The following is a 22163-nucleotide window of genomic DNA, read 5'->3' on the forward strand; positions in this document are numbered from 1 at the left end:
GTAAAATGAATGAGAGCAATGATCATTTCTGTTGGAGGGGGGGAATGTAATTTTCAAAGATCTCATGAACCATTTTCCTTTTAGGTTTCAAGGAGGTTAGCTAGGCAAATGTGTGATTTTAGTGCTCTTCGTGTTTTGTCATTATAAGAGAGTCTTTCCAAGGGACAGGAGTTGCTGAACAGTTTCTTTTCTGAATTATGTGGATAGTAATTAAGTTTGGTAAAAAGAGAACATTTGCTAATAATTGAGGGGCAATATGTCAGGAAGGTAACAGGTTTGGTAGTGTTATGTGTGTATCAGAAATATATATGTACGTAAACCCAAGCTTTTGTGCCCAGGTACATTACTGCCACTATTCATGAAAATATGGCTAAAACAGTTTTTGGAGGTTTGACAAATTGAATACAGATGGTAATTATGTGTTTTCCTAAGGGACGTACTTAGGAGACAGGTTTATACAATTGGCTTTTATGCATTGAAAAAAAAGGGAGTGGGGTTCAAGCCACCATTTTGTTCTGCTGCCTTGGTTTTTCTTAAGGCAGAAATCACGGGCAGGCTGTGCCACTTTTGGCTTTGGGTAGGCTTGGGGCCAAAGGCAGTTGCCCTGGTTGCACTCTTTTCTCATCCCCCCTCCCCCAATGCCAGCCTGGCATGCAGAGTTATTAGAAATTATTGAACTGTTATGTCGTATGCATTAATTGGAAGACTACAAGAAAGGTTTCATGGCATCAGTGTGAGTTTTTCAAAGGCAGGCATATGTTTCAGCACTATTTTTTTTTGTATAAAATGTGTTCAGTGCTATATACTGTTTATTGCTTTAAAGAAAAATTGCACATTATCATTAAATGGGACTGCCTTTTCCTTCTCTCCTCGCCTTTAATAATTAACTAAAGTCAAAGCTCTTGTCTTCTAGTTGGCAGGGTTTTGTCATATATAAATATTATATATATATGTATAAATCTTTTATAAGCATGGGAGAGGATGGAATATTGCATTAATAAATTGTTCAGTATAGGATCATAATATAAAGGAATATGCACAACTTCAATAAAGATGTAGTCAAGTTTAATGGTCTCCATTTGGTTTCTTTCAGAACGTATTTTCATATTCTTGCCTTACAGATTCTTTGTTTCACATTGAGGTACTCGCACAGGAACACCACCAGGTTCAAGTTCCAGCCATTAACTGCTCCCAAATTATATTATATACTGTCCTAAATCTTTGTGTTGTCTGTGTCGGAGGCTTATGCACTCTAAACAAAAACAATATGGACAGAATAAACAGATTAAACAGAACATGGTAAATTTACAAAGAATATCATTAAAATAACATGTAAAAGATACATAAGTATATAATAATGCCAAAATATTTTTGACTAATACAAATAAACTTGTGCCAAAAGTGCTATATGCTACCTTCTATTTAAGTGGACATCATTATTTGGTTTTTCAAAAGCAGTGAAATCCTTTCTCTTAAAAAAAAAACGTATTGGAGAGGTGTTGAACTTTATCTGCATTATTATTACTAATATTATGTTCTTCTCAGGGACTTACCTGGCTCTCTGTCTGGAATCAGCATAGATCTTTACAGTATTTGTGGAATATAAGAGCACTTGTAATGTAATTCACAATCATGTCAGTAAATGACAAGATTCAATGTTTCAATCAACTGCAAAAATACAAGTTGATGTAAATACCACATCATTCTGTGACCCATACCCTAAAATGTAAATTTACATCATCTTAATAAAATAGGCAAGCCAAGGAAAAGGCTATAGAAATGATTTATAGTAGTAGTAATAAAATAAAAATATATACAAGAAAAAAAAAGTAAAAACAATTGAAAACAAAATTCAGTGACAAATTATAAAAATGCAAATGAAAGGTGTCAAATTTAAATACACTCACATAGTGCAGTGTATATACTTCTCATTACATCTGGCTATTCAACTGAGAACACTGCACCACATGAGTCACATAAGCCCTGAGTCAGGCAATGCACATTAACTGGTTATCAGGTCCATGGCCAGAAACTGACTGATCAAACCACTGATTATTTAATTCAATTATAAACCACTTGTTAATTTTTATCCTTTCCAACCCAAGCAATGTTGCAAAGAAATTAAACACTAGGGATCAAGAATGTCTTGTCTGGAGACAGAAATTTAATGGAACAGGACTACAGTTGGCAGGGGAGAAATAATTGAAAAAGCATAATCATGTTGAAAAATGAGCCAGATTTGACAGGGAGTTCTAGAGAAATATGCTTCCTCCCAAAAATGGCCCAATACAGTTCTGTGGGAGAAGTTCAAGCTTCTGCAGTATAGTAATTTAAGTTAAACATAGAGATTTAGGGAATTGCTCCTTTTAAAGTGCCTCGCTATGCATCTGGTCACAGACCAGCATAGACAATATTTCTTCCAAACCATACTGCTGTACAAATTACTTCCTCCCTGCTCTCTTCCATGTCAAAAATGCACACGGGCCTCTATGCAGCAAATAATACATTAGAATGCCCTGCTAAGTTCAACACACAGCACTCTAACTTGCCAAAAATGTTTTGTTTTTTTTACTCCCAATGTAGTACGCTAATAGTGTGCAAAGTAATGTGGCATTAAAAAATGTACTAACAGAAAAAAAAGAAAATCAAAGTCATTAAGTCATTAAATCGCGACAGGATTGTGAAAAATTACAAGAGGACCTTACGAGACTGGGAGACTGGGCGGCTAAATGGCAGATGATGTTTAATGTGAGCAAGTGCAAGGTGATGCATGTGGGAAAAAAGAACCCGAATTATAGCTACGTCATGCAAGGTTCCACGTTAGGAGTTACGGACCAAGAAAGGGATCTGGGTGTCGTCGTCGATAACACACTGAAACCTTCTGCTCAGTGTGCTGCTGCGGCTAAGAAAGCGAATAGAATGTTGGGTATTATTAGGAAAGGTATGGAAAACAGGTGTGAGGATGTTATAATGCCGTTGTATCGCTCCATGGTGCGACCGCACCTTGAGTATTGTGTTCAATTCTGGTCGCCGCATCTCAAGAAAGATATAGTAGAACTGGAAAAGGTGCAGCGAAGGGCGACTAAAATGATAGCGGGGATGGGACGACTTCCCTATGAAGAAAGACTAAGGAGGCTAGGGCTATACAGCTTGGAGAAGAGACGGCTGAGGGGAGACATGATAGAGGTATATAAAATAATGAGTGGAGTGGAACAGGTGGATGTGAAGCGTCTGTTCACGCTTTCCAAAAATACTAGGACTAGGGGGCATGCGATGAAACTACAGTGTAGTAAATTTAAAACAAATCGGAGAAAATGTTTCTTCACCCAACGTGTAATTAAACTCTGGAATTCGTTGCCGGAGAAAGTGGTGAAGGCGGTTAGCTTAGCAGAGTTTAAAAAGGGGTTGGACGGATTCCTAAAGGACAAGTCCATAAACCGCTACTAAACGGACTTGGAAAAATCCAAAATTCCAGGAATAACATGTATAGAATGTTTGTACGTTTGGGAAGCTTGCCAGGTGCCCTTGGCCTGGATTGGCCGCTGTCATGGACAGGATGCTGGGCTCGATGGACCCGTGGTCTTTTCCCAGTATGGCATTACTTATGTACTTATGTCATAATAATATGCAGCTGTTTGCTGCTTCACGCACGCACTACCTGTTTCCTTTTCTGTCAGAGCAAGATCCAATCCCAGCTAATGTACTAACAGCAAGAGTGACATTACAAAAGAAAAATAAATGCTGGCTGGACACCTCAAGGCCAGCTCTCTTACCCTGCAAAATTTCCATAATGGTGCAGTGTGCTCCACTTCCCATCCCCCACCCCTGCAAGGGGAAGTGTAAATGGAGTCTGGTCCATCACTGGAGACACTCTTGGTGAGCTACTCTAATCAAGGGTGCCCAAAACAGGGCAGCCCTCAATCAGAGCATCAAGTGATGAACCAGACCACCTACTGCTAAAGTTAGGAGGAGGGAGCAAAGCCCACTTGCTCCTGCCTCCAATCTTCATGAATGGTGGCCCCTGACCCCCCCCCCCCCCCCCAGCAGTTCATTGAGATACAGCACGGAGGGTCAATCTTCCTCATAAGGGAGCACTTCCTTTATTTTCAAAGCAGTGTATTATTTGGCAGATTGACCCTTATCTGACGCACCACTAGAGGTCAGTGCCACCCTTTTGGAAGGTGACAGCATTGATCCTGCCTCCCAGCTTTGATGGGGTTTGAGGGAATCCAAGATTCTGGCGTAGGTCTACTTATATTATACCACCAAGAATCTAGAACAATAAATGACATGCTAGATTTATGGTTATGGTACATTTATTAGTGTGTGTTACGGCAAAAGCAGTTTTGTGCAGGTCCATTGAGCCAGCCTTTATCAATGTGATTTTAACATTGTTTTTCCCACATTATCAATTTCTTATGGCATCTAGATCAAGATTAATGTGGGAAAATCAGGAGTGAACACGGTTAGCATACACTAAACCTTTAGCGTGCCTTTGTAAATAGGGCCCTAGGAGTGAGCTGGCTCCTGCCCACTCTTTCCCCCCTACCTTCCCAGCTCTACTCTCTCTCCTATGTGTGCTAGTTCTTCTGCCATCTTACTGCTACCTCCCACACAGATTTCCGGCATTGTGTGACATTCCTACTACTGTCCAGACAGGCCCCAACATTTTAAGAACAGAGCATGGGCACTGAGGGCCCAGTTATTTTACATAAGATTAGTCCTAGAGCTACAGAGGAAAAAATTATAAGAAAACATCGCAGCAGGGCATCCCCATCTAGTGCAGAAAAACCCAAGCATACACCATAGTTCTGTGCTTTCAAGGTTGTTTTTATTACTTGTAACAAGAGTTTGTAGTACACAGCAACAATCAGTTCCAAGTACAAGTGAAAAAAAATCCCTTATCTCACTTATTTCAAGGAAGCTTCATGGCACACAATAAAAAATAATTAAAACACCTTCCAACTGACACCAGGTTTTGGTCCACCCCCCCCCCCCCCCCGCCACACCCCCCTAATTAATATGATGAGTATAACAAAAATGGTTGTTGCTATAAGCTTATTTCCCCCCAACCCTGATTTTGTTGCTTTTTTTTCTACAAAACACATAAGGACACCATCCTCCCCATTTTTATTTGCTTATTCAGATACTCTGCTCTTGACACAAGTTTCTCTTGTGTTTTGATGAGATGTCTTCCTGGAGAACAAAGTAAACTTCCTCCAGGATCATAAAGAAATACTTGCTCTGAGCCCTACTGGCTTCCCCACCCCCAGCAAAAATATGAGGGGTGGTCTATGAATATATTTAAGTATATTGAGGGAGGGGAATTAATTAGTTTAGAAGTTTGTACTGAGTGTTAATAAGGGCAGTTCCAAAGATATCCCCCAAAACACACCACTCACTGGTATCATCTTGCTGAGACACATTCTTGAACAAGGGAAACAACATTAAAAAAGGTAATCTTTATCATTTATATAATATATATAAACAAACATTTGTGCTCTTTACAGCAAGTCAATGAAAATACAAAATCTCTTCAAACATTTGCTGGTAATGGATGAAACCTAATCCATTTTGAGAAGACATGAAAGAGTTTTGCTGTAGGTTTAATGCTGTTAATGATTCTTCAGAAGTATGGCTAGAGTTCCATGATACCTAGAGTTAGGGACGACATCTGTGAACCACCCACCTAATAACCTTGCTGCTAAAGCCAGCCTAGAGTAGGATGATAATGTAGTAAGCAGACTTCTTTCTACAAGCATGTATTTCCATTTGACATTCCCACTAGAAAATAGATTTTAATTGTTTTGGAAGATTAAATCAAATGTATAAATTTTTGCCATGCTATTAATAATATAGGGCCCTGTTTATTAATCTGTGCTAGAGGCACATTAGCGTTTTAGCACATGCTAAAAACAATAGCGCACCTTACTAAACAGGGCCTATAGTTTCCTAAAGAACATAATGCTTTTCCATGTCCTGCTTAGACTACAGAGCAGCAGGGATTCTGGAGCTTGAGAGAGAAACTAGAATAAAATGTTTATTTATTTTTTTTTTTTAAATCTCAGCACTGCCTTTACTAAAGTACATGTACAGAGCCAGGGTAAGGCTATTTAGATTGACTAAGAGACATTTCAGCCTTACCCCCCCCCCCCCCCAATTAATCTTCCATGCCTCTAGGTCCCCCTGAGATTTTCATAATTAAACTCAACAAGCAATACACAGAGGGGCTCAAATACCGTTAAATGGGCTTTTTAAAAATTACCCACCCTCACTCTAAAAATGTAGGTGCTGTTTCTTTGTGACTGCAGTTGCTCTTTGTGCGCTCCAGAAACACATACTGAAGGTGAGGCTGGTCTATTGCAGGGGTTCTCAACACAGTGCTCGGGACACACCCAGCCAGATGGGTTTTCATGATACCTAAAATGAATATAGATGAGATAAATTTGCATAAATGGAGATCTCACGCATATTCATTGTGGGTATCCCAAAAACCCTGTCTAGCTGGATGTGTGCTGAGGACTGGGTTGAGAATCTCTATCTAATGGTTAAGCCAGCCTCTGTATACATAAAAGATTTCACTTGGTTTCATTCGCTCCCTTTTAAGGGCACAATCCTGTAGCTGTGTTAAGGACATCTCACTGTGGCCTCCTTTCCCGTTTCAGTATCCTTCAGCCATTAGAGTAACCATTTTAAAAAAAGGCATTATTTCCCGTACCCTTCCTATAGCATGTAAGAAATTTCCTTTTTTGAAAGGCTGAGGGAAAAGGTTTCTGACATGGTTTGTAGATAATAAAGAAAAGAGAGTAAATTCCACACACCCTTTTAAAAATGTGGGTCTTCTAGGTCATGCAAGAGGGAGCTGACACATCCAGGCTTTATTTTCAAAAACAGGATAACTGGGCAATACTTCTCAATCCTCGCTTAGAGGCACACCTTCGATTCATGTTTTCAGAATTCCACAATGAATATGTATAAGATAAATCTGCACACAGCATGTTCCCTGTAGGAATCCTGAAAACCACTGGCAAGGTGCACCTCCAAGAGAGGGTTGAGAAGCATTACTTTTTTTTTTTTTTTACTTCCAAATTTTGTCTATTCTGTTTTTAACAGATACAACTTTCCCAGTCAAACATAACATCAACAGTAAATAGAACAGAAAATGAGATCCTGTTTAAAAGGAAAAACAGGCACAAATCAAATTCAAAACAAGAGTTACATATGTGTTCAAAGTGGAAAGGTATTCCAGTCCTCAAATTTACCTTATTTTTCAGTTTGGATATGAATTTTTCCATCTTGTAAATCATCCAAACCTTATTGAGCCATTCTGTGATAGATGAATGTCTTCATACCCTGGCTATAAGAGAACTTAGCAGCTAACAAGACAATTTTTCATAAATCTATATATAAAAGGAAATGTAGTTTGAGTATTAACACCCAGTAACATAAGGCTCAAATTAAATGGTACAGTAACTGAATATGCTTCCAAAAAGTTTGAATAGGACATTCCCACCAAAGATGTAAAGGTACATCTTTTCCACAGGTCCGCCAGCAAAGGTCAAAATCTAAGCCCCAACAATTCACTTAGGGGTAATATAATCCCTAAATGAAAGTTCATACCTGTGTAGTTAACACAGCAATGGCAGACTCTAGTGATAGGCCATATAACAGAAGAAATTACTTTCTGCGCTTCTGGATAGCTCTAGTAACATCCAATCTTTATATTTAAAGAAAAATAAAGCAGCCAATCTCTATCAGATTTCAATGCCAGAGCAATCAGTCACCATAGCTTTTTCTACATGTTTTTTTCCCCAGTCTCCACAGTTAACAGCTTTCCTTAAATGTAAATCTACCTGTGTCTTATGCACCTACTGTGCCTATTAGTCTTCCCCCTTCCATTCAACATCCAGAGCAGTGGTTTTCAACCCAATCCCCATAACCAGTCAAGTTTTCAGGATACCACAATGAATATGCATGAGAGATTGTGGATATCTTGAAAAGCTGACTGGCCAGGTGGTCCCTGAGGACTGGGTTGAGAACCACTGCTCTAGAGAATATTTGCATTAAGTACTGTTTTGGTTTAAATGATCTATCTGCTTACTTTGATAATGTTCTGATGTCTAGGTGCCATAATTGTACACATGAGTGGATAATACCTAGATTTTCTTTACTATATAATTTATTTGTTTAAATATGTGTATTATGCCACTTTTCTGTACAAGCGCTTATTGTTCTTTTGTTCACTTTGCAAAATTAAATTAAAAAAAAAAAAAGACACTGGTCATTTGTAGCTAAGCAGCATAAGAAGCTAAGGTTAAAAATCTTACCCTAAACAGCAGCGCTCATGTACTACACAAGACCCACACTGTCCCACATTGTGAAAAATAATATCTTATTACAATATGTCAAGCAATTTACACAGTAGTAAGGCTCAAGGAAATAGTCTGTATTTTTAATTCCTTTCCTAATGTTTCTATCATTGTGCCTTAGTACGGTGCTGTAGTGTGATGGCTCCTTAAATATTGTGTGCAGTAATGTTTGCCAAATCGCAGAAAGCAGTGGTTCCCAAACCTGGTCCTAGAGGCATTCCAGCAGGTCAGGTTTCCAGGGTATCCACAATGAATATTCATGAGAGATTTGCATGTGCTGCCTCCATTGCATGCAAATCTCTTATGGATATCCTGAAAACCTGAATGGTTGTGGTGCCTTCAGAATCAGGTTTGACAACAATTGTCAAAGGATACAGCAGAACTATTATAATTAACAACAAAAAAGTCAGATAAGAGCAACACAAAATGGTAAAAGCAATGGAACAGCTCTCCTACCAGGAAGGGCTATACTGTTGAATAGATGACTAAGGATGTCTATAAAATCATGAGTAGGGTGGAACAGGAGAATAGAAGGTGGTTATTTAGTAACATAGTAGAAAATGGCAGATAAAGTCCTGAATGGTCCCATCCAGTCTGCTCAAAAGTCACCTCATTATCAATTCATGATTAAACAAGAATACTTGATCCTGACCTTTCTTTGCCATTTACTTTTTCAATCAGTCGTAAGCATAGGTGACCATGGCATATTTTGGAAGGCTAAGTGCTTTGAAAATATGCATGACCTGTAGCTAACAAATTGATCAAAATATTTTTTGCTTAGTACATAACTGAACTATAAAAATTGTTGCCAAATGACATGGTGAAAGCAGGTACAAGGAGGAAAACGTAACAAAGGGGAAGTCTATAATCATCCATTAACAATGTGCTTGTGTTGGTGTATATTCTGTTTTGTTTATACACTTAAATCAATGTTGGGTGAGCTCAAATTTTTTAAACACACACACTAACCAACAAATTAACACCCATTCAATTAGTGTATATTCAGATATACTAGCATGTTTTTTTTTAATTGCTAGTGTAACAACACACACAAATATCAGGGAAAAACAAAAACTTAATTTTTTCAGCTGTGTATATCCACTGACACTTATGAAAGCCATGGTTTATCCCTGGATATGAGCAATACTTAAATCTTCAGGCTCCTGGCCTGTGCTTGTGACCTGGATTGGCAACTGTCAGAAAGAGGATGTGAGGCTTGATGGACTTTTGCTCTTATATTCTTAAGCAAGCAACCCAATGACAATTTCCAAGGGTGGATGACTTCTAGAAAACAAAAACTCAGTCAAGGTATTAAAGTATGCGTTATACTCTAGTCCTCTGCCTAATGCTTTTAGGCTGCTCCAGTCCAGTTAGCATAACTAGGAATGATGGCTTGGTGGGGGCCTAGCGCTAACAGAGGGTGGACCCTAGGCAGTGCAGAGAGATTGATTACATGAAGTTCTCCTCTCATGGGCCTGTGCTTTTACCAATGATTGGGTGAGCCTGCCTGCAAAGGAGGAGAGGACAAGACAGGCTACAGTTCACCTAGCCCACTCATGGTTATGGCCAGCCCCCCCCCCCCCCCCCCCAATCACATTATTTAACGCATAACTGGAGTTTAATATATGCTACAGTTCTTACCATGCATGAAAATAAGTGAAAGGAAGCCAAAGAGCAACTGGGTTGGTAGAAACAGCAGAAAGTAAACTGGACAATAAGAAAGCCTGTGCATTGCATGCTTTTCTTCCTTTTTGATTCTGGTTTTGTCTCTATTATCCTTTCTATGAAGACATGTAAGGCCTATGTCTAATCTCCTTAAATCCTTCTCCCATCATAGCCTAAGCTTCATTTTCACTGTTTTTCACAATCTGGTGAATTATAATTTAGAGATCTCAGAGAGATAAGCATCTCACTGTCTGCTCCAGGAAGAACACATTTATGACCTCACTAATTTATGTTTTGGGCAAAAATCCTGTATGATTTTGCTATCTTTTGTCTAGACATTCTTTACTCCAACATAAAAATGCTTTCTACTAGTGATAAAGGTAATCAATAGAAATCAAACAAAATTAAAACATGGAAAAGAAAATATGATGATACCTTTTTTATTGGACATAACTTAATACATTTCTTGATTAGCTTTCGAAGGTTGCCCTTCTTCATCAGATCAGAAATAAGCAAATGTGTTAGCTGACAGTGTATATAACAGTCCCTCATAGATGGTCTAGCAGGGTGGGTAGGAGATGTGTATGGGGACTTCAAAGCATTCCATAGTCTAGCAGGATGTTTGTGGGGAGGGGAGGGTGATAAGCAGTGAAATACAACTTATGGTTTATAGTGGGCTAGAAAACCCAGATCCTTGTTAAGTCCTGTCCGTTGGGTGTCAAAATAGTCAATCATTCTGATTTCAAAGGTTTTACGTTCCTGTATTGTTTTAAAGTTACCTTTCAGTATTCTCACTGTGAAATCACTGAATGATATATACCACATTGGAAGATGAGCATGTGAAAGATTCCTTTATGTTGAATATCTTTCCTTTGTGCATGACTGTGGGGTCCTGTGAAATGTTTTGGCATAGTTTGCAGCTAGATATATACACAATATATCTAGCTGCAAACTATGCCAAAACATTTCACAGGACCCCACAGTCATGCACAAAGGAAAGATATTCAACATAAAGGAATCTTTCACATGCTCATCTTCCAATGTGGTATATATCATTCAGTGATTTCACAGTGAGAATACTGAAAGGTAACTTTAAAACAATACAGGAACGTAAAACCTTTGAAATCAGAATGATTGACTATTTTGACACCCAACGGACAGGACTTAACAAGGATCTGGGTTTTCTAGCCCACTATAAACCATAAGTTGTATTTCACTGCTTATCACCCTCCCCTCCCCACAAACATCCTGCTAGACTATGGAATGCTTTGAAGTCCCCATACACATCTCCTACCCACCCTGCTAGACCATTTATGAGGGACTGTTTTATACACTGTCAGCTAACACATTTGCTTATTTCTGATCTGATGAAGAAGGGCAACCTTCGAAAGCTAATCAAGAAATGTATTAAGTTATGTCCAATAAAAAAAGTATCTTATTTTTTCTATGTTTTAATTTTGTTTGATTTATATTGATTACCTTTAAGAGTGGACTAACATGGCTAACACACCTCTTTACTAGTGATAAAGTAACTATTGCTCTAGTACCTAAGCACAGACTTTTGTTACCTATCCCACCAGGAACATCATCTTGGGTTTGTGGATATTAGTATAATCAACTGCATTCTGTCAAAAATGTATGATTTGAGCTCTCAGAGTTTCTAATCCCTCAAGGGTGCCCATTAAATCACAAATCTTAGTGTCACCTATAACCAATCAGGGATGCATATAGACAAGACAATACATTTAGCTCTCTACATAATTCTCTAGCATGGAGCTTGGGAAAGGAAGAAACCAATACTGGACAGCTACCCTGAATAAAGATAAAATTGCTCCAAGTATCCACTCTTGTTGGAGGCATGCTTTCTTTGGCACTTTCAGTGATGATGGGATTTGATATACTACCTTTTGTAGTTAATCATATTAGATATAGGTACTTATTTATATATTTATATACCTGAGATAATGGAGGGTTAACAACTTGCCCAGAGGCACAAGGAGCTGCAGTAGGAATCAAACCTGGTTCCTGGGGTATTGCACTAACCAATTCGGTCATAAACTAGACAGTGGTAGAAGACATTAGTAAACAGAACTATAGCTTATCAAACTTCTCACTCACACACACAGTTGGTGCTGTTAATGCTCTACAGCAGAGATTCTTAACCTTGTTTGGTTCCCACACACCTTTAACTGTCAATGAAATTCTCAAACCCTCTTCCTAACCAAATATTCTCTAGTTAACTACATATGGCACTGCTAGGCATTAATAGTGCTAACATAACAGTTATACACTAGCAAAACAATAATATGCTACATTAAATTTTCATGTTGAATAAAATGACCATTTACAAATTATACATATTAGAAAACATCTCAATCCATACGCATTGCAACAATTCAGTAATTTCAGTCGTTAGGGGACAGCCTTTTTCATAAAGACGTGATTACACACAATGGAGTGTGCAAATAAAATAGAAAATCTTAAGCTTCATCGCTATTAGTGAGAGCCTTGCTGCTGTGTACCCTCAACCAACACTCAAAACGGTGGTTCAGTCTTCGACAGCACAACATGCATATCATCTCATGCATTCAAGGTCCTTTTGTTTTGTTTTCATGGTTAAGCATTAAAAGTCCAGACTCACATTCATAAGTTGCATGAAAGGAAAGGCGTATGGTCATGGCCTTCTTTGCAAGCAGCAGGTATGCTATATTCTATGAGCACCAGCATTTCACAAGACTTTGTATCAAGCTCACTTCACAACTGCTTCATTCTTAAGTCAACCCAATCATCCTTTGCTCAGTCACTGTCATCAATAGTGCTGAGATCAATATGGGAATTTGGGGTAAATGTCTTTTTCCACTCTCTTCTTCCAATGGACAGCATTACCAAAAATCCCTGTAGCTTTCCTGCTGCATCATTGATGGTAAACATTTGATCTTTGAAAGGACAGTTTACATGATTTATGTGGCCAAATCTATAGGACAAGTAGGCCATGGGAATAGTGAAGCCTTGGCATTCAAACTCTACAGAAAGTCGACTGTTATTCTTGCATAAGAAAAGAGAAACTTCAGCACTGAATTCAACCAAACATTCATGACTGGCCATCTGGAGAGTAAGTAGAATTCAGGATGGTACAGAACTATTCAGTATTCTGCTCCTATTTCCTTGCACAGTACTTTCAACAAACAGTGGTTCAAGGCTCTGGTTACTACTACTAATCATTTCTTACAGCACTACTTGATGTACACAGTGCTGTACATTGGACATAAAGAGACAGTCCCAGCTCAACAGAGCTTACACTCTAATTAGGAAGGACAAACAAGAGATAAGGAAATTACTAATATGGGAATGATAAAACATGGGTACTGAACAAGCGAGTATGGGTTAGGAGGTAAAAGCAGAATGAAAAAGGTGGGCTTTTAGCCTAGATTTGAAGACAGCCAGAGATGGAGCTTGACATCAGCTCAGGAAGCCTATTCCAGGCATATGGTGGAGTAAGATAAAAGGAACAAGAGTCTGGAGTTAGCAGTGGAGAAGAAAGGTGCAGATAAGAGATTTACCCAACGAACGGAGTTCCCAGGGAGGAGAGTAGGGAGCGATAAGAGTGGAGAGGCACTGAGGAGAAGCACTGAATACTCCTGTCAGTCAAGAAGAGGCGTTTGAACTGTATGCAGAAACAGACAGGGAGCCAATGACATGACTTGAGGCAGGGGCTAATGAACATAGCGACACTAGTGGAATATAAAATTTACCATTTTGACTGCAGCTGACACAACAGCCTTAAAAGATTATGAGAGCGTCTTGAAGGCCAGTGCATGGTAATGAAGAAAACAGTGAATTAAGCGTTCCAGTGGAGACTTTCTTTTTTAGGGTAGCAAACCCAGACATGGACCTACCAGACAAACACAAGTCGCTGACTACATTGAGCAAAGGCTGTACTTCCATCCACTTGCATGCTTGAATGAGTATGGGCTGGCTTCTTAACTCTGCAAGGAGCTGATTGAGAATATTTGCAGACATATCAGTGGGCATGAATGATATCATTAGAGAAAGGCACTTTTTCAATTTTCTTTTGCTGTTCTTTGGCACAAATGAGTTCAACCACTTCAAGTACACATGCTTTAACTAAGGTCTCTCCAATCGTGTGTGGTTTTTCGTTTCTTGCAATCAAATATGCAATATTGTATGATGCTTCTAGGCAAGGTTTCTCGGTTGGTTCAAAACCAAGTTTTGGTAAAGTACTAGTGCCTGCAAAATGAGTTTTCTTCTGCCTGAACAGTTCTACAGCACCAGAGGCGTTTTTCAGGTGAACAGAGTAATACATTCCTTCAGTTTTGAGAATTTCAGATTTTCATTACAGAAATTTTTTTTCTGCACAAGAAGCACTGAGCCATTTGAATACCATCATATTCTGTGATTTTCATAAATCTAATGGAAACATCTGCTTTGGACATTCTTTCAATATCAAAAATATTACAAAATGCAGGCTAAATTAGACCAGAGCCAGATTAAGGTATAGACAAACTAGGTAAAGGCCTAGTACCTAAAGGTTTAGGGAAGACCCTCTCAGCTGGGCTCAAGAGGTTAGGAGTGTGAAGGCTCTGGCTTCTTTTCAGGCTTCTAACTTTAGGGTCTGGATCTTTTCCACTTTTAGACCTTGGTAGCACTCCAAAATTGCTCCCTTGCACTACAGAGACTGTGCTGGGAGCCAGCCAATGAGAAGACTGCTCTAATCACAAGGAGAGACAGAACTGGAAGTACTGGAGGGGAAGAGAGAGGGAGGAAGTGAGATTTGCATAGGGCCTTAGACAGCCAATGAAACCAGTTGAGTGCTCTGAAGGTGGGAGGTTGTTAAGCTGAAGTAGGAATGAAAGAGGAACCGTGAGAAGTGTGACAGATGTGGAAGCTGAAGAAAAACTGGCAGAAATTGCAGGAACTTTACAGGTTGGTTGGCTGGGGGGGGGGGGGGGGGGGAGAGGACACAAACTGAGCACATGAGCAGCCAGAGGTGGCAGAGAGTGTATGTGTGTGGAGACTGTGAGTAAGAGAAGACACTGTGTGTATGTTTCTGTGTCTCTGGTAGGGATAGTCTTAGAAAAATCTGTCCCTTTAAAACTTTGAACTGGAACAGAGAAGTCTACTAGTAAAAATTTACCTTTGTGACTTGTAAGGGATCCTTTTACGAAGGTGTGCTAATGATTAGCACACACTAAATACTAAGAACCCCATTTTATACCTGTGGACTCCTAAGTAAAGTGTTCAGGCCAAGGAATTTACCCAGCTAGTTATAAAGGTACCTGGGCTATCCTAATAACTGCCTTCATTATGTCCTGAAAATTTCAATAAATTGCCTCACATTTCAAAACTGCTCGCTGCACACAGGTTGACCTTTTCCTGCACCCCTTGGTACTGCAGGCACCACTGATTAAGAACCCCTGCTTTACAGAGTTGGTACATTACATTCAGAACTACCGAGTTATAGAAACCCCTATACAAGGTTATATCATGCAAATATGCTCCCAATAAATCATTTTTTACTTTTTTTTAAATTGCAAAGTGCTCAGTGTATTACATTTGACCACAACCAATATCTAGTAATAGCACCGTTCCAACATCATTACCCAGGAGCACTCCTGCCTGCCATTCATAATCATTAATAAACAGTTATTCACATTCAGTGGAATAAATGTAGAAAACCACTTAGCTTGTAGGTATCAGTAGATAAGCTCCTATGCTGGGACTGATGCGACAAATATTTGCGATGACTTCCCCGGTCAATGTAATACCAAATTGCTAGGTGAACCCACTTCCCCTGTGTATTTAAAAACGAAGCTTCACAAATCAATATGCTGTCATAGTCTCTTGTCCCCTACATGGATCATGTTTCACCACTCGCGTCTTCAGGAGGGCTGAGGCAAGTCTATCAAGTCTGACAGCTGAACAAGTTTGACATCATTGGGGGCTTCTAAATCAAAGTGCCCAGTTGTAGAATTGCCCCCATAGTTCTTCGTAGACACATCAACTCAAAACAAGGTACAGCTCTATCTTTAGCCCAAGGTTAAGAAAAAGTTAAATGCAAGTAGAAAGGAAAAGTATACAGAGCTTATTTTTATGAATGGGCAGTTGTGAAATATAACAGCATTTGAATAGCCAAGAGTTGTCGTCATCGGCAGGGTTTTCCAAAATGGAAAATAGTTTCCATAAGGCTGAGTATATATTTATAAATGTCAAACACAGGGAGAAAAAACTATTGTAACAGTGTTCTAAAGCAGAAATTAAGAAAAAAAAAAGCCTTTTGAAATCAAGGATGTACCTACTCATAACCCCCATTTACTAACCCGCACCCTAATAGCTGCCGCCCGCTAATTTATTTTATTTATTATGACATTTGTATCCCGCATTATCCCAAACAGAGTTCAGGTTCAACGTGACTTACAATCCACTTATAAAGCAGGTACTATTGATGATATTAAGGATGTACTATGAAAATGATAGCACCCCCAGCTCAGAAGGGACTATCACGAGTTAAACATTAAAAATGTGAAACTGAGATAATTTTACGACAGAGCAGGACACATTTTTTGAATTAACAGTTTCAAGAAGCTTAAGTAATGAATGTTTTGTTCTGATTCTGGGAAGTCACTAAGAACACACATGTCTGGAAGAGAATAGGGAAGAGAGAAATATGCAGATGTTTGAGCATGCAGATGTAATATGGAATGATGTATGATAGTTCCTCATTTCTATAAATGTTAGATTTTTACTGGAACCACTAGTAGTTTTGGAAAGTACCCTGAACTTGCAGATGTAAGCAGAATATAATCTAGCCAATGATTTTTTTTCAAAGTTTGTATCCCATGATTTGTGATTTGTGATGTAACCAGTTAATTTATGACAATGCATTCTTAATAAAAGAGCAGAGGACCTGAGGAATTGTGAGACAGAGAGAGAGTGTGTGTGTGTGTGTTTTATTTCTCTTGATCTCTCCGGGGACAAGGATAAAGAATGGGTAGGTCCCCTACTTCGTGGGGGGAGGGCATAAGAAAGATCAGCTTGGCCCAAAACGCTTTCATGATCTCTGTCCCTAGAGGGCTCACAATCTTTGTTTTTGTACCTGAGGAAATGGAGGGTTAAGTGACTTGCCCAGGGTCACAAGGAGTTGTCGGTGGAATCGAACCCAGGAGGATGGGTTCGATTCACATTGAATGGGTTGAGTCTGCATTGCCACACAGCTTAGTAAACTCGGGGGGGGGGGGGCTAAAAAGAAAATCTACAAAATCAAAATTATAAAATATTCTTCTCCATACTGCTAACAGCAGATTGTAATCTTCGACACATTCATGAATCAGACAACTAATTACCATCCACACTCTGCCTGATATGGAGCAAAGCATGATATGAAAAGGTAAACGGACAAAAGCAGCTAAAAAATTTTTAAAATACCCATGCTGTGTAAAACAGAATAAAAGATGTCCCTTACACCTGCATGTAAAAACACGTCTCACAGAGGTGTACCATATTAAAAATGGAAGGAGCTATTACATCTTTCTACAAACTTTGGGTTTTAACAGAAAAACAATGAAAACATAGTAGCTAAGATGGTGTCAGAGGTGGTTGTGCGAGAGTTAGCTCTGTAAAATACTTGGGTGCCAGATTAACCCATCCTGTGCTTTCAGCATGAAGAAGATAATGGCCAAGCATGGAATGAAGCTATCAGTTTCTGGGCAGATTATACTGGTAAACCAACCTACTTTACAGGCATTTGGAGTTGCTTCCAGTATTACAATTGGGTCTGCTATTATGGACCAAAGCGGTGAAGAGGTACAACTAAGCACCGTGTTGATGGCTCCACCACAATCCAAAAGCACAGTCTGCAATGGAGACACCAGGCTCAGTGGTATGCACTTTGGTGTAGCCAGGTCTTAGTGTTGAGGTGTCTCCTGTTGCAGCTTTCTCTCCATTAAGCCTGGGGTTGAGAAGAGCTGAGAGCTTCGTGTAAAGAATTAATCCTTCTACTACTGAACAAGGCATGGTGAGGCAACCTGTCATCATAACCCTGCAATTAGTACTGGACAAAGGTTTGGACTCATTTTTGCTTTTTTGGGCATAGAGAACTTTAAAAACTTGGCAGGGAATATTGAAGACCATTCTAATGTTCAGCTACAACCGTTTGTCAGGCTAGAATGAATGGATGGATGCTTGTTCAAACTACAATTTTAGGGAACAGTGTAGATATAAGACAGGGGCTAGGTATGCTGTCACAAAACTTGGACTACCTAGAAAACCAGATTAGTAAGAATAATTTGAGAATTGTTTATTTTTTTAAGTCTCCATTAGTAACCCAATCACCATAGTCCAAAAATATTTGAAAGATGATGCTCAAGTCTCCTGCAGATAATTTGCCCTCTGTCATTAGTGCACAATATCTATCTTGAACTAGGACTGGCAGTAGTGCCCCTACTGAAGCTTAAAGGCTCAATCTGTAGCTAAAGTGATGACTCATACTAGGCTTCTTGAGAGTTCTTTATAAATAGTGACTGAAAAGACAATCCTGATGGTGTTTTGCACTTGAACTTGATCAGAATATGATCCTTTGGATGTAGCACTTCCCAAGTCTATGTTAGAAATTAAGGTTGAAAATTGGTTATATCAGATTGATTGAAATTAAATATGAAAAAAAAAACTATTGTTAAGCTCTCCTAGAATGGTAAGAACATATTAAAACTTCAATTTAAATATCGTGAACTTTTCATTAGAAACCCCTTTAAAAGTTTCAGGTATTGTTTTAGACGCAATGCTAGCGCTAGTCTTGCAGGTAAATAAGCTGATAAAAAATCGTTGCTGTTCTGAAGAACCTTAAACATTTAGTTCTGGATAAACAGTTTAGAATATTAACTCAGGTTCTACTGCTAGCGCAGTTGGATCACTAAAATGTACTTAATCAAAAAATCAGAACATCTATTATAAAGAAATCAGAATAGGACTGTAAAATTAATTTTCTCAGTGACACAATATGGTAGAGGTTACATTCGCTCCTGCTTAGAGAAAATTGCTTTTAAATAGCAAAAATACTGTAGCAGGTATCTCCAAGGACAGCAGGTTTCATATTCTCACAAGTAGGTGGCGCCAATCTGCATCACCTGGTCTGGCTTTTGCCATTGTAAAAAGGATAGTTTTGTGAAGCACAAGCCACGCTCCACCACGCATGTGCAAGTGCCTTCCTGCCCTTCATGGTCTCCTCAGTTTAATACTAAAGCTCCCCATCTCAGGAGCAATGCATCTGTCGTCAGCACTTTTTGTGTCTGAGGAATTTGGAATGGAAGTCCAAGAGTCAAACTGGATCAAACTGTCCACCCCTAAAGAGAGCATACAAGCTCTGGGGACACTTGAATGACACCTTCTAGACTTCCCGTGGCTTGATACCACTGAGAAGCCACAGTCCACTGAGCTGATCTCATGTGAAGATGTGTCATGGGTGTAACGTACTCTGTGGAAGCCATGTGGCCCAACCATCTCAACATCTGCCGAGCTGTGACTTGCTGAGAGACACGAACCTTGGACATCAGTGAGACATGATTGTCCGCTGTCATCTCTGGGATGTAGGGTCAAACCCTGTGTGTGTCAAGCAGGGCTCCTATGAACTCCAATTGTGGGAGAGGAGGCAGATGGGACTTAGGGTAGTTTAAAACAAACCCTTAGTAGCTCTAGCACCCGAATAGTCATCCGCATGGACTCCCGAGCACCGTCCTCTGAGGTGCTCTTCACAAGCAAATCATCGAGATAAAGGGAGACGAAGTCCCAGTTTGCGCAGCAATGTTGCAACTTTACCACTAGACACTTGGTAAAGACCCTGGGAGCCGACGCAAGGCCAAAAGGCAACACACGATACAGAAAGTGATGTGTCCCCAGCCAAAATAGATGATACTTCCGGTGGGCTGGAAGTATCGGGATGCGAGTATATGCATCCTTTAAGTCCAGAGAGCATAGCCAATCATTTTTCTGAATTATTGGGAGAAGGATGCCCAGAGAAACCATCCTGAACTTTTCTTGGACTAGAATTCTGTTCAGGGCCCTTAGGTCTAGGATGGGACACATCCCCCCCTGTCTTCTTCTGCACAAAGTACCTGCCCTTCTTCCCCTGGTGGAACAGGTTCAATCACATGGGCCTTTAGAAGGGCAGAGAGTTCCTCTGCAAGTACCTGCCTGTGCTGAAAGCTGTATGAATGAGCTCTTGGTAGGCAATTTGGAGGATTTTTTTATACCAATTGAGGGCGTATCTGAGCCAGATTATTTGAAGAACCCACCGGTCAAAGGTTATAAGAGGCCACCTTTGGTGAAAAACTTTTAGCCTCCCCCCGCCCCAGTTGTCTGGAACGGACACTTTTACTACAGCTATGCTCTGCTGGAGCCAGTCAAAAGCTCATCCCTTGCTTTGACTGGGGAGCAGCAGGGGCCTTAGGCGCACACTGTTGACGTAAACAAGTGCACTGGGGCTGAGCCTGAGTAGGCTGGCAAGCCGAAGGAGTGTACCTACAACTACTACACCTAGAATAGTAGTAGGAACCGCTCTGTGGCTTGCCAAAAACCCTCCAAGCTGAGGAGGTATATGCAGAAGGCATTCGGTTGGAAAGAGGAGAGATTGCTGACCAAATCAAGAAGCATACTGATACAAACTCCTCAACCTTCTCTCCACCGTAAAGGGGCATCCGCCAACCGCTGCTGAACAGAGTGTTCCAAGTCAGAAACATGCAGCCATGAGAGTCTGTGCATTGCTATACTTTGAGCAGAGATCCTGGATGCCACATCAAAATGTTGTAAATGCCCCTGGACAAGAACTTGCAACATGCCTTCTGCTGCTTGATCAACTAGCGAAAAAGCTCAGGAGGAAGAACATTGACCAAGTCCGATAGCTGTTACACCGAGTTTCGCAAGTAGATGCTCATGAAGAGCTGATAGGATTGCATACGGGAGATGAGCACTGAAGCCTGGTACATCTTCCTCCCAAAAGAGTCCAGGGTTCTAGCTCTCTGCCTGGGGGCTCCAAGGCATACCCTCTAGTAGTCCTGGCTCTCTTGAGGGCGGACTCCACCACCATGGAATCATGGGGCAACTGAGGCCTATCAAAACCAGATGTACCATGGATCGGATACTGGGAGTCAATCCTCTTGGGCATGACAGGGACCGACAGAGGGGACTCCCAGTTCCTGACGAGGACTTTCTCGAGTACCTTGTGGAGAGGTGCAGTCACAGCCTCCTTAGGGGATGTATAGTCCAGGACCTTGGCCCTGGGCTCATCCTCCACTTCCAAAGGAAATGGAATGGCCTCAGCCATTTCCTTTACAAAAGATGAAAATGAAAGGCTCTCCGGTGGAGACTGTCTCCTTTCAGGTGGAGGGGAGGGTTCAGAGGGAATCCCATAAGACTCATCTGAGGAAACGTATCTGGGATCCTCCTCTGAATCCCATGAGACCTCTTCCTCAGTGTCGGACAATATCTCCCTAAGAGATTGCTGAGACCGAACTTGCCTCGAGGCCGAGGAACCATGTCCTCAAGATTGGCATCGAGAAGTCAACTCCCGCCTCAACACCAGTGAAGCTTCCTCCACTGATTGGGGGGGGGGGGGGTGACAGCTTGGGTGGCAGTCAATTCCGGGGCTGCAAGCAGTGCCATAGGCTGCACCACAGACTGAGGGCCAGGTGGGGCCATAACAGGAGGTAGGGTAGATGCAAGACCCCTGACACCTATGCACACCATTGCATAAGGCCATCCAGCAATTGTGGGAGCAAGGCCTGGATGTGCTCTTCAAGGGCCAACACCAGGAAAAGCTGGGGTGCCAGTTGAGGCGCAGGTTGCAGAACCACAAGGGTCGATGTGGAAGCAGGATATCAGCTGCTTGGAGACACACATATCGGCACCTCCTATATGGAGAGCAATCCTCCCGGTGTTGATGCTTCTCGGGTGCCGAATCCTTCAACACCCCGGAGCTCCTGGCACCATATGTCGAGGGTGACTGATGACGATGCTTCTTGGACTTTGCCCGAAGCCTGTCACCCAGGCCCCTCGATGCCGAGCACATCGAATCCTCACATCGCCTCGGGGTCGGGTCCGATGATGGATGGTCCCGGGGGA

The 22163-nt window shown here is 40.7% G+C and overlaps 1 protein-coding gene across 1 annotated transcript in view; it reads right to left on the reverse strand.

The window, feature by feature from the left end:
* Positions 1-1124: 1124 nt before the first annotated feature.
* ABI2 (abl interactor 2) overlaps positions 1125-22163 on the reverse strand; it is a 304672-nt gene continuing 283633 nt past the window's right edge. The window contains exon 11 of the transcript XR_003942794.1: positions 1125-1252. The gene's annotated coding sequence lies outside the window, so the exon portion shown is untranslated. The remainder of the gene's footprint in view (positions 1253-22163) is intronic.

The sequence above is a fragment of the Microcaecilia unicolor genome, chromosome 7 (genome assembly GCF_901765095.1).
Source record: "Microcaecilia unicolor chromosome 7, aMicUni1.1, whole genome shotgun sequence".
NCBI lineage: Eukaryota > Metazoa > Chordata > Amphibia > Gymnophiona > Siphonopidae > Microcaecilia > Microcaecilia unicolor.